Source organism: Cuculus canorus, chromosome 8, assembly GCF_017976375.1.
Source record: "Cuculus canorus isolate bCucCan1 chromosome 8, bCucCan1.pri, whole genome shotgun sequence".
Taxonomy (NCBI): Eukaryota; Metazoa; Chordata; class Aves; order Cuculiformes; family Cuculidae; genus Cuculus; species Cuculus canorus.
In genome coordinates this window covers 31,042,674-31,055,714 of record NC_071408.1, presented here as the reverse complement: position 1 = coordinate 31,055,714, position 13,041 = coordinate 31,042,674, and the positions used below count along the sequence as shown (strand labels likewise).

At 38.5% G+C, this 13,041-nt stretch overlaps 1 protein-coding gene across 24 annotated transcripts in view; it reads right to left on the bottom strand.

Moving 5' to 3' along the window:
* Positions 1 to 13,041, bottom strand: part of ADGRL2 (adhesion G protein-coupled receptor L2) — a 401,353-nt gene that overhangs the window by 138,649 nt on the left and 249,663 nt on the right. The gene's annotated exons all lie outside the window — the stretch shown is intronic.

Sequence of the window (13,041 nt, the reverse complement as noted above, 5' to 3'; positions counted from 1 at the left end):
CAAGGCTTTGCAAAGGCCCATATTTCTCAAAGCTGTTACGCCACTTTAGCTGATCTCTTTTTTTTTTTTCCTCTCCCATCCAGTGTTTTTCACAGCCGAGAACTTGTTTGAAGTGGAAGTAGATTGAAAAAAACAAAACAAACAGAGAAGTCCCAAGCCTGTGGTCAGACATGCCCATACCTGTGCAAGCGCCGTGGTGTTTCTTTAGCCGACTGCAAGGACTTCAACGCACCTGATCTGCTTTATGACCACTCATCACTCGGCTTAAGCAGGGAAATGAATTCAGCTGTGCCTTTCACAGCTGCCTTACACACTGGAGTAAGAGAACCTCATCAGACCAGCACAGAGCCACCTGCAAAACACCCACAAGCTACTGACTTCCAAATAAAATCAGGCTATGGGCAAGAGCAGACAAGAACACGTTTTTACCCATACTGTAACTGGGTGAATGGGGGCTGTAGAGCTCCGGTACACTGGTGCTCCAACCACACCATGGTTGGGAACAGCTCTGCTACACCCTTGGCATCTGGTATCCATGCCCAAACCCCACTTTGGTAGCACCGAGCCCTGGGAATTACTGAAGACTTCTTTGCAAAGTATGTGTGAAGGAAGAGTATCCAAAAGATTCATGAAGGTACTGCAATAGCATCTATTTTAAAGCACCCAATTTTCAATCGGACAAGTGTATGTGGTCTGTGTTCATTATAAATGACACTGCCTAAGTTCCCAGAACAAGTCTGTATGGGCAGCAAAGTCATTTCTGATTATTTAAAACAAACAAACAAAAAAAAATCTATCAAAACCCTTTGTTATTACTACAAAAAGATCAACTTTCTAAAAAGTAACTGAAAAATATTCAGCATTTTTAAATAACCAGGAGCAGGAGGCACATACACATATGCACACAATGCACTGGCTGCGATTTGTGGTGTATTTTTTGCTTAAAGAGGAATATGGTTCTAATATTAACATTGGTGAGACCATGGCCTAATCATTGTGCATTGAAATATGAAACAAAATCAATGATGGCACATAAGATGTAATCTCTCCTGTGTTTGGCTCACTGCAATGAATCCTCGACTCATAAATCATTGTTACTAGCCATTCAGTGAATCAATATTCAGATTCCCTCTTGGTCTATACATATGACCACTAAATGAAATAATAATGACCAAAATCTGTTATATATTAGGTTATCAATAACACCAAAAGGGATTTCTTGGGAGCAATGAGGTAATGTAGGATAAAGTATACCAGACGAGCATGCAAAGAAATGCGAAAAACCTGTGAGTGAATGCAGAGACAGCAGGAGAAAGGTATTTTCAAATATTTCTTCTTCCATCATATCCTCAAGCACTAAAATTTACCATCACATCAAATAATGCATTTTATGAAAGACCATTTCAGTAATGCCTGCTTTTAATTATGTTTTAAAACATGCCGTACTTGTGCATGTTTCTTTTTCTTCTTTCAAATAACCCATTCTCAAGTTATTACTAGTTGCGTTTCTTTCCTCTGAAGCACAATTAATATCACAGTGATCAGAGAGCACTATTTTCTTACCAGCAACCTGATAGGAGTTTCAGAAAACCACATTTTCGTTGCACTAAAAAACAACAACAAACAAACTTCTAAGAGTCATTCTATAAAGCTGTATTTTCCAAACTATTCACAAATCATTTCATTATTACAAGGTGACAAACCACCTCTTGCAGAAAAACACGAGAATGGCTGTGTGCCACCATCCCATACTCAGCCGGAGACATGTCCAAAATTGTGATTTTGACTACAGAAGAAAGGAAGAAATGATGGAGACCTCAAATATGTCACCTTTGAAAGACTAATCAAATACGAACGGTCTTTAACTACTTTCTAAGCACACAAGAGATTCTCCAGGCAAATGAGACTTACAGCTAGAAACTGAATTTACGTAACCCTTTACGTAAATATTATGTACCAAAAGAGAAGTACACAGTAAAAGAAGACACATCTTTCAGGTTTGCCCATTTTACATCCCAGTAGTACTTAAAAGGCTGAAAACTCAAAAATCATGAAATGAAAATCAACGAACTGTTTTTCTTCCCTCATAATTGGCTTTTCTCATAAACACATTCATGGAGAAAACAAGAACTCAAGGGTTAGAAGCCGCGTATGTCAGTGCTGCCCAGACGGCACCGACCCTCTTTGCACCTACAAATATACGACTGAAAGCCCGATTCTGCACTCAAACAAAGAATTGACTGTAGTTACTGGATGATGGGCTCTGTAAAGATGTACGAGTTGCCCAGATGTCTAATGGTGCAGCTATAGTTAAGAGTATTTTCTTGTACAATTTAATAAGCAATGAACATCCAGGTGACTGTTCTCAGCTGTGCAAGGCAGCTGAAGACTACCAGTCTTTCAGTGGAGCCGTGCCACTCCTCTAATTGAGCGCACTGTGGGTTTTCTTATTTATTCAAACTACAACAGAAAAATAGAAAACTATTTCAGTTCATTTTTTATTCCTTTTGTAGACAAGTTAAGTCAGAAAATCGTAAGGATTACGTCTGGAGAAACTACGAGCGAGAAGACCTCTAAATTATAATTCAACAGAAAGGCTCCTTGTACTTACGTACAGCTGTTTAACGCTCTTCTCCTTATGTAGAGTAAGGAGATCTAGCATCTTGCGTAGTTTTTTCCTCTTCCTTCAGGGGGAGGAGGAAAAAAAGAAAAAAGGATATATTTTGGAAACAGTGAAGGCCTTTCCCATGCACCATGAAAAGGCAAGGGTGAAGCAATACCTTCTATTAAACAAACTGGAATATGGGTTGTCTCCAGCACTGCCATGCCAGCCACAGAGAGCACTTGAGGACAAAGTATCCTTAAATTGCTTTCAGTCGGAGAATTTTTAAAATGCAGGAATACTTTTTAAAGTATTCAAAACCATGAGCTCTTTTCACTGGAGCGACTGAAAACTTTATATTTCCCATACGTTTTATTTTTTTAAGTCATTTATACAGCAGAGATGAAACATAACACATTTTTTAATGACCTTTTATGTCCTGTGGTTTCACCAAGCAGACCGAGAACTCTACCACATTTTTACAATTCCTTTTAAACACTACAGGTCTTGGTAGCTCAATGTGACAATGACACTGCTACTTTCGGGAAAAATATCGTATTTTTTTTAATTAGGTTATGATACGAATTGAAATGATAATTTATTTATCCTCTCACAATTACAAATATTTAATGGCTTTTATTTTGTATTCTTTTAATAGAAATTAAAGTGAATTTTTAGGAAAAAAACCTGTTCTTTGGATGTTCTGCTGCAGTTCACGAACTGTATGTGGAACTAAAAAGAAAAAAGTAAGTCTACATTTGTCTATCAACGATATTTATAAGTGAATAGAGTGGAAAGATTACAAAATTTTAATATGAGCATTATATTATAGCAGCAATAATCTAGGTGTTTTACTGGGAAGTGAAGTGGATTACTGTAAATGAAATTTTAAATGTCCTTTCTATTTTATAGATAACACAAAATGACTCTTTTCATGTCTCCAGCGATAAGGATACATGTGCCACACATTTAAATAGTGCCTTCACCCCATCCAACCCTGCTCATGAATTAATAATTCAGTGACATTAATACAAGAAGATAAATGATAAAGAGGTTACAGCACAAGGGCCAACGGTACACATATACTTCTTTTAGAACCGCTAATACCTCTCTGCCAATTACAGTTAGAACTTTTTAACAGTTTTCAATGGCATTTTTACAATCTAAATAGCAGCTTATGCACACACAATTTCACACAACTCAAGCTTAATAAATCTCCTGCTGCTACCAAACAATCATTCTGGGGGATTAAAGTGCAACATCTGCTAACATTAATAAGCATTTTACATAGCAATATGTATAAAAGCAGTTGCTATCAGTCTTCTGAAAAAGCTTCTAGACTGGTTTGGAATAAATTATACCTTTATCGCTCAACTGGTAACTTTAGCTTACGGCAACAATAAGGTACCTCTATAGCTCTATAGCGGGAAAAACAACAAAATTATATACTGACTGCAATTATCATTTGCAGTGGAGCGATTTTCAAAATACTTGAAAAAAAACAAACAAAAAATATACGTATGCAAAGAATTTCAGAGAAGAACCTGGTAGAGGCCCATAATTTCAATACTTACAAGAAACCAAAGCTACCAATTTGTTTGCGAGACAATTTCTCTCCTAATATAAGTTACTGCTTTTTAATCCATCTGGGGGTTTTTTGGGTTGTTTTTTTTCTTTTCAGCTGTATTTCTACCAAAGCAGCGCCTACTGTGAAAGAATGCACGCCCTTCCAAGGCATAAAATAAATATCAAGGGTTTTATTTAATTACGAATTCCAGCATACATTTTTAGGTAGAATTTGGCAAATGAACATGCTTTGGAGTCAAGAGACGTGTAACTTCAGCTTGAGCCAAGGACACCGTTGGCAAACACGGCACAAACTTTTAAGCGCAGCGCTGCCAACGCAACTCAAGGCCCGCAGTTCAGCTCTGGCCAGCCGAACGCCAGAGCTTGCCAATCCTCCCTTCTCAGGAGTGAATAAACTAAACAAAGTCATCTTCCAGCCAGTGTTGCCCTTTTATTGTCAAGCAGTTTTCAATATATGGAGAAGAAGTATTTGGGGCTCTTCCTTTGTAAGCCCTACAATCGTGTGCTTGTTAGAAAGTGAAAAAAATCAATAGTCAACTTCACAATAATTGATATTAATAACAGTTCTAATACCTTTGTATAGTGCTCCAAGAAAATTTTGCTGTGCGGACATATGTGGCCCAGTATTTGTAAGCTCATTTTGTTGTTCTATGCAGTAAGAAATTTGTATCATAAATATCCAGACAGATGACAAAACAGCAAACTTGGATCAAATATGCACGAAGACAATACTTCATCTACGCTTTGTTTTAACTAGCAATTAATTTTCCATTATGAATATCTTAAACGTGATTGTTTTAACATTATTTTTAAAGTCAAAACATTGCTTTAAAAATTACTATTATCATATTCTCCTGACATCGCCTACATTCTTATTTGACGGGTTGTAAGAGAGAAGAAAATCAAAGCAAGAAGGTAACGAAAGATTCCAGCAATGCCAATGCCTGACAACTAACACTCGGGACCTCTTTATGCTACCAAGTACCTGGAACCGGGGCTGAAGTCAGGCTCACCCAAGAAAAAACTGTCATTTAAGGACAGAAGGGAAAAGCTTAAAACAAAAGGTAAGCACGTTTAGTATCTACTTTTTCCCCAGACTGGTCGTTTCTTTAGGCTGAAGTCTGCACCTGCAATTCCCATACATATTCCAAAGGTCAGAATCGCTGTCGCCGAAGGAAGCACATGGGGATTGAGAACCCAGATGCCCCAGTGACACCAACAGTCTCTCTCTTATATACAGCTCCAATTTTGGATTAGCATTTTAAAATGAAATAGTTTGAAGTCACTGTGCGTTGCCCGTAAAAACACAGCTCTGATATAAAGTGACAAATTCTGACTTTTTCATTTAGAATAGAAACAAAAAACCCCACGATATTGGCACACGACTTTGTTTTCAGGCTATTCCTCCACCCGCACTCCAATGCTCACATCAGACACGTCCCCTGCCATGTGCAAGCCTTACATGTTCTTGAAGATTTACTGCTGCTGTAGTAGTCTCATGGCTATTTCAAATCCAGGTCACAACTTTCCACAGTTGCTCAGATTAACATTTGCAATTTAATCTATTTTAACACAAGAATCCAACAGTGCTGAGACGAAAACGAGGAGACTTTTTTTTGCTGCAAGATGGCTGAATATTAAATATGAAATTTAGCAGGTTTTAATCATAACAGTTTGTAAACAGTGTAATATATATGTCTGCCCTAATTCAGGAAGATGGAATTCTCACACAACACTCATCAAACTGAGCACAAAAAAATTGTTCTGGCATTTCACTAAATTAAAATGTTCAGTCCCCACAGCAAGAATGCACAAATTTAGATTTTATTAATACCTTAAATCAAACTCACTTTTATGAAAGGCAATTTACAAGTCATCTTCTTTCGTGATAGCGAAGAACAGAACAAGGTCTTAAGCATATTTTTACAGACACTTTGATGCGAGTCTAACCTTTTGGTCTGACTGCTATATTTAACAAAAATAGCATTTTCTTTGAAATCCAGCAAAACCTTGTTTTCATGAATATAGTTTTAAGCCTTCAGGGACGGAGCGGCTGACAGCTCAACAGACAGAAGGGAAATCTGAGAGAAGTTGTCCCTGTTTAGAAAACGCGTGCCGTTTTCCCAGCTTCTCATTCAGCGATCTGAAAACCTCCAAATTTCATCTAGATCACCATATTTCACAGCTTGCCCAAAGATGTGTTATTGTGCAAAAACCTTCACGCTCACAAACCCATGCAAGTTACACACACGCTGGAGAAGCCACCTTGATTTAACTGGTGCTCTACGTGCTTTAGTGTTTTAAATTCCTAACACTAAATAACAGTCTGAAGCCTTCTGCATTGCAGGCACTGCTGCAATAGATTACAAATCAGATACACAATGAAATCATCATCACCAGGTAGCCTCCCCCGTACTGACAGTTACTCACCAGAAATCAGGGAGAGTCACACTGTGGGGCCAGAAAAAAAGGGGGAAAAATGAAAGGAAAAATAAAAAATATACATATAAAAAAAAAAAACCAAACAGAAGAAGGGGTGGGAAAGCAAAGGGAAGAGGCAGAGCTGGAAGACGGCATCCCCACGGCTAGTTTTAAGTGCAATGCAAGTGGGAAAGCCCTTGGGTAGGGCGTAGATGGAAAAGGGAAGGCCTAAGGAAAGCTGCAGCAGCCATGGGTGGAAGCCTGGGCAAGATAAAGAGACAACCGAAGGAGCAGTGGAAGACTGGCAGTGAAGCAACGCAAGTCAACAGGGAACAGCAAACACACAGAACAGTACAGAAATGGGAAGGACTTGCTCGTTTGAAACATCCGAGTGTAATCTGATTTCCTTCCAAGGAGCTGCCAGCATTTCGGCTCCGCTGCAACACTCGCAAAACCCAACGCACAAGCTTCGCCTTCCATTTGGAACACAACCGCAAGCTACGCCACTAACTGCAACTATCATTTAACCCATACAAAAAGCCCAGCAATTCACATCAGAAGCCACAAATCCGTTTGAAGAACGAGTCAAAGCGGCAATAAACGTGGAGACAGAGAAAGGTAACGTTGGGACTCAGGGCTGTGAGAGGGGCCAGCACACGCGGGCAACGAGCCCCATGCCTGCCTCCGTAACGTCACACCATTATTAAGAAACATTTGCTGTTCTGCAAGTAATCATATCCTATAAGTGACTGCTGATTTTACTGGGCCAGAGTAATAATAATAATTAGAAAAAGCTGACCACGACTTCGACACAACTATTGCACATTCCAGACTTTTTATTTTTTTTTGTTTAAAAATCAAGCCCAGGAAAGGTTGCAACAGTAATATATGTACAGTTTATTTTTGGGTCACTGTTGGGCTGAACTGAGATTTTACTTCTGGAAGGAGAAGAAAAGAAAGATGGGAGGATGAATAACACTGACAAAACTGGAAAGGAAAAAGTAGTAACCCAAGCTAAAGGCCCATCTTCTTGTATACGTAAGAAGTGACAGATGGAGGCTTGCCAGAAGACTTCACTTGATACTGCCTGGTTATTGACACAGTCTCTAGAAGTTACTCCATTTTATTTTAACATCACTTCAGTCAAAAGGCGATTTGACGCTTTTGACCTAAAAATAGCAGCTTTATAGATCTTTTAAAAATAAAAATATCCAACCCAAGATTAATATTGTGCATGATAAAAGACGACCTGCAAGCCGAGCAGAACATTTCAGCGGCCAGATATTTCTCCTCAACAACTTCAACAAATACACTGATCGAGTAGTATTTTAGGACAGTGGTGATATCACTTTTTAGCTTTTCCACTGTGTTTTACTAACTGGATTATGAGCACATACAGTCCAGCTGGCTGAAGGCAGAAAGAAGGCAGTCAGGCTCTTCCTGGCTGGTGGTGACCTTCATCTGTGAGTCTGGACAAACATCTCTACTCCTCATCTGCCTCACTATGAAATCACATGATAAACTGGACACTTTGTGATTTTGAATGGAAAAGTACCAGATTAATAACTGCTCAGACAAACACGTACTCAAGCATATGCACATTCAAGAGCATATATTAATTTACTATTGTTCAACATTTGCTGTTATTTCACTCACTTTCAAATGTATTTATCAACACCACAGTCTCTAACAATAGCTTAAGATGGGTAAGAGTGAAAATACGTTCAGCTAAATACTTTCAAATATTTAAATACACTACTAAATATCACATTCCTCTCTAGGAAGTTATTTATGTTGTGATGACCACTAACAGCTCTAACTTCCAATCAGCAGGTTATCAATTTCTTCAACATTCACAAAGCATCAATTTCTTAAGAGCTTGGACTTACGCTGAAGTCCACTTCCCACTCTTCATTTTGAGCCCCAATCCATAAGCCATCATTTCAATTCTTTTTCTTTTATTCTATTACCAGTACTGGGATATAACTCATTAAACTCGAGCTGAACAGACTGTGGTATGAGAGGAAAACTACCACGGCCCTTCTACGAAGGATCAAAACATCAATAATTCAAGCTGATTGGGAAACACTATTCAACGGGACGATTAATTTTTAAGAATGTGGCGGGGATAGTAACAAACATGGCAGAATTACTTTAAATTTTACAAGAATCAGCAAAGCTCACAAATACAAAGCCTTTGAAAGAAATAAATCTACATCTCTCCTTGTTCCAGGTTAAAACCCTGGACTCTAGGAGCCACAACTCTGGAATACAACCAGCAAAGCTACGAGCAAAGTCAGTGACCCAGGCTGCTGTGGGGGCTACTCTGCTCCACACAAGAGGTCTTTGTGCCATGTACTGTGCCACATCGCTTAAGAGGGTTTGTCAACACAGCTCTCAGGGTTTCCGATCTTAAAGCTATTCTGTCTTAGGTTCCCCTCCAGCAGCAAGCATTCAGTGAAAAGAAACGCCAGTGAGCATGCTGGTTTGGGGTTTTTAACCAAAAAGAAAGGAACAACTTACCGAGCCGAAATTAAAAATGCAAAATACAATTATCCTCCAAGGTGGCTCCATTTCCTACACAATGGTAAATCTCCACGGACTCTGGACATGCCATTACCTGAGACGCCCCCCAAAGCTTCCCAGGATCCCCGCACCGTTCACCTGCAGCCCTGGATGGGGAGTGTGGCCAAAGCCTTCCCCAGCCCCAGCGCCCACATGTGCCCTTTCCGGGAAGAGAGAGAAGCAAATCAGTGTTTCCCATGGAGCACAGGATGAACCTTTTTGCTCAAGAGTGCTCTTACGGTTTCCATAGTGAATGTCATTTACATGAAGGCATTATAAAGGTTCCCACATGAAAATGCATCTCTGGCATAATTACATTCTTTCAAGTTACTTTTCCTCCCACTTGCTATAGTTCTTAGGTGAAAGGAAAACATTGACAAAAACAGGACATGAGGGGGACAGAAGATAACCACAGACTGAAAAACATGAAACCACCAAGCCATTTACAACTCTCTTTTTAAAAAGACCAAAAACAAAACCTTAACTCTTCATTGCTACTGGGCAGCCCGAGATCAACTACACAGGGTAAGATACTCTTTAATTTATAGCCTAAGGGTTCTTCCATGTTTAAAAGGAACGAGCATGTAGAGAAATACAATATCTTTCTCAACCCGTCTGTTCTTTGAAATGTCTTCATTAAAATGGAGATTTTGACTTTTTGACTGTGAATAACAGAAAAAGGACAAACCTGGTTTCCGAGATCTTCATCTGCAGACAGTGCACACAACACTTCCCTCTTTCATCTCACAAGGACTGCACTTCTCTATCACAGGCAACTGTTGAGGGGGAAGGGCAGATGGGACCACCCCCAGTTCATGATGATTACCTAAATTAGTCCTAATTACACCTTTATTATGAAGGAACTGAAAGAACCTAGCCATGAATTTGGATTTACAGCGCTGAAGGACTCCTACTTTCCCAGCCCCAAGCGGCAGCCATGACAAAGACACCACCTCATGCAGAACAACAGCTCCAAATCAGGCGGTGCCACCAGAACGCTCCAAATCACAAGTCTACGGTAATAGAAGTGCTCCCAATTTGAGGGTTTGGGTTTTCTTTTTTATGGAAACCTTTTGTACATATTGTCATTCCCAGTTTTTCCACTAACACCGCAGTAAAATCACAACTTTTTCCATGGTCAGATGGACCTGAGTGAATTTTAGAGCCCAATACCAGGAGTGACCTCTTCATACCCTTTGTGAGCCATGATAAAATTCCACCAAACATATTTGCTCAGTTGGTTTAGCAGCAGCTAATATATCATATACATACAGGACCTGAATAGTTGTTCTTCTAGGGAACTTAAATAATGGCTGTAATTAAGTGATTGAGGAGATATTAAGTGATATAGGAGATATGAGGAGCAGGCACGAGCACAGTTGTGCAAGCGGCTTAACCAAAGCTCTGAATCAGCAACAAATTTCCCCGCTACCCTGTACATTTTCTGGAAAACTTTACTGACTAGTTCTAAAAAATCAGTTAATGGCGCATTGGTTATCCTGCATCTACTTAAAAGGTAAAGAAAAATAATTTACAGGCTATATTGCAGCAGACCTGCTATCAAATTTTCACTTATTTGACTTTCCTTCAAACTAACATTTAGGACTTTAGTAACTTCTTTTTTCATACATAAAACTTGTGTTCAAAACCATTTGTTTTAAATAATTGTTTTGTATATCAAGTGATTTACTGTGAAAGACAAGAGCTAAGAAATGCGTTGTTACAGAATCTTAGCGATCTATCACACAAGCAGTTCAGTCAAAGCTGGACGGAAAATTAAGGTAAAGATAATTAAAATAGACCAAATCAGCCATTAATTAAGCGTGTAATATAAAGATGATGATTTCGCTGTAAGTCACTATGTTATCTCTGAAGTAAAAATAGAAGGGGCTGTATGTTCAGAAGCTGAAAACAGCACTTTTCAACCACGCCACTCTCCAGACGCTGCTGTAGGTATCACTATAACCAGAAATAATATCATTAGGAGTGAAGATATAGTAAAGAAATATGAATTCTGTAGTAGAGGTGACAGAAGGAAGAATTCCATTCACAGGTATACTTCGAAGGTTATATTGTTTTTATGTGCTCTGTTCGGCAGATTTTTCAGTCGTGAGCCAAGAACTGATGACTACTTGTGTCCCATTTGCCAAATACAAAAGCTTTATTAGTCATAACAACTCCACTGTTCCAAACAGACAGAGAGATATAAATAATAAAAAAAAGACTGAAGGAAAGAAACAAAAAAAAAAGACAGACATCCCTTCTTCAGGGTTGGTTGTCTGTGGGCAGTTAAGTAAGACAGTGTGGCTTTATTTTTAATGCACACTGCAAGTAAAATGACTTCGGTGTGGATTTGTACTTAAGATTTATTGTCTTGCAAACATGAGATTACTAATTTTAAGAAGCCATTCATTACGGGATTTGTATAAAAAAGAAAGATGGTTAATCTTTATCCTATAGTTGTATATAAATATTCCAAGAGCATTTCAGGAGACCACACAAGGGTAACAATTTGGTGAGAATATTTCTGCAGATATTTTCCTCTTTCAAATACAGAAACTGCCTTCTAAAACTTTTCTGATGATAAATACGTGTAAAAAGAAAACCACTGTGATTTGTTTTTCAAGGCTTTTAAAATTCATTATAAATAAGTGTAATATTTAAAGCACTGTTAAAAATGCTTTACCTCTTACTGAATTTTTATGCATTATTCACCCTTTTGTTCTAAGTATTGGCTTCTCCTTAGGTAGGGCACACAAGCCAAGCACTGCCCTCAACAACGCAGTCACAGTTCACGCTCTTAAATCGGCTGGAGCTCCACGTTCGTCAGGGGGTAACATTCGTCCTTTTGTGTTTTCTTTTTCCTTACAGACAAAAGATACAATCCTTTTCCACAGCTCTAAATGAACGAAACGTGAAGCCAATCTAAGAATCTACAGGAGTTCGTCTAAAATAGAAATTGTTATTCTTTGGGTCATAATTCTTCTGCGGAACACCAAACCAAAGACAAAGCTCCACAATTTTGCTCCAGTTGCGTAAATACCAAGACGTACAAACTGCTGACGCCAGATCAAGTCATATATTGCTACGATGATTACAAATATATAAAGAAGTTTTGATTAGTCATTGTTTAATGAGGTTTTGAAGCCCCAGCTATTGCCCAGGAATCCACCAGAAAACATTTAAGCCTGCGCGCAACGTTACCTCCTATCAGCACATTATCAGAAGTGGGATATTTCATGTCAAAAGAAACGAGGTGCATCTTGCTTCTGGTAATCAATAACAATTTAAAACAGATGGGTACAAGACCCTTCTACAGAAAGTCTTACACATAGAATTAATCCAAAACATCCCGGAAATGTCAGGTCTTACAAATTTAACTAATACTACCCATGCACGCGTACAATGCATGGAAGATAGATTGACAAGTTCTTCTACAATAACAGCCATTTATAATTTCCTTAACTTAGAATAATCTAAATAGAATTTTGTTGCAGTCAATCAGGGAAAGAAAGGTATTTTGTTTGTTTAAACACTCATTATTCCAGAATTCATTCCATCATACCTCAAGGTATCATCTTAAAATGTGTGGCTATTTCATCACACTTTGCCATTCAGATGCCGCTCTGCTCAACGCAGTTATTCATTAATGACTATATAACCTAATGTATTTGGTTCAATCGGTGCCTGTGTTTTTTATTGATAAAACATAATTAGTTTTATTACATGTGACTGGTACATTGCTTTTGCCAAGTAAGTGAGTATTAATGTCTCACTTTTTTGTTTTTTAAAAACAGATGGAAAATTTTAAGAATTAAGGAACAGCTTGAATGTCACTTACATGAAAACTGTATGAGTATGACATT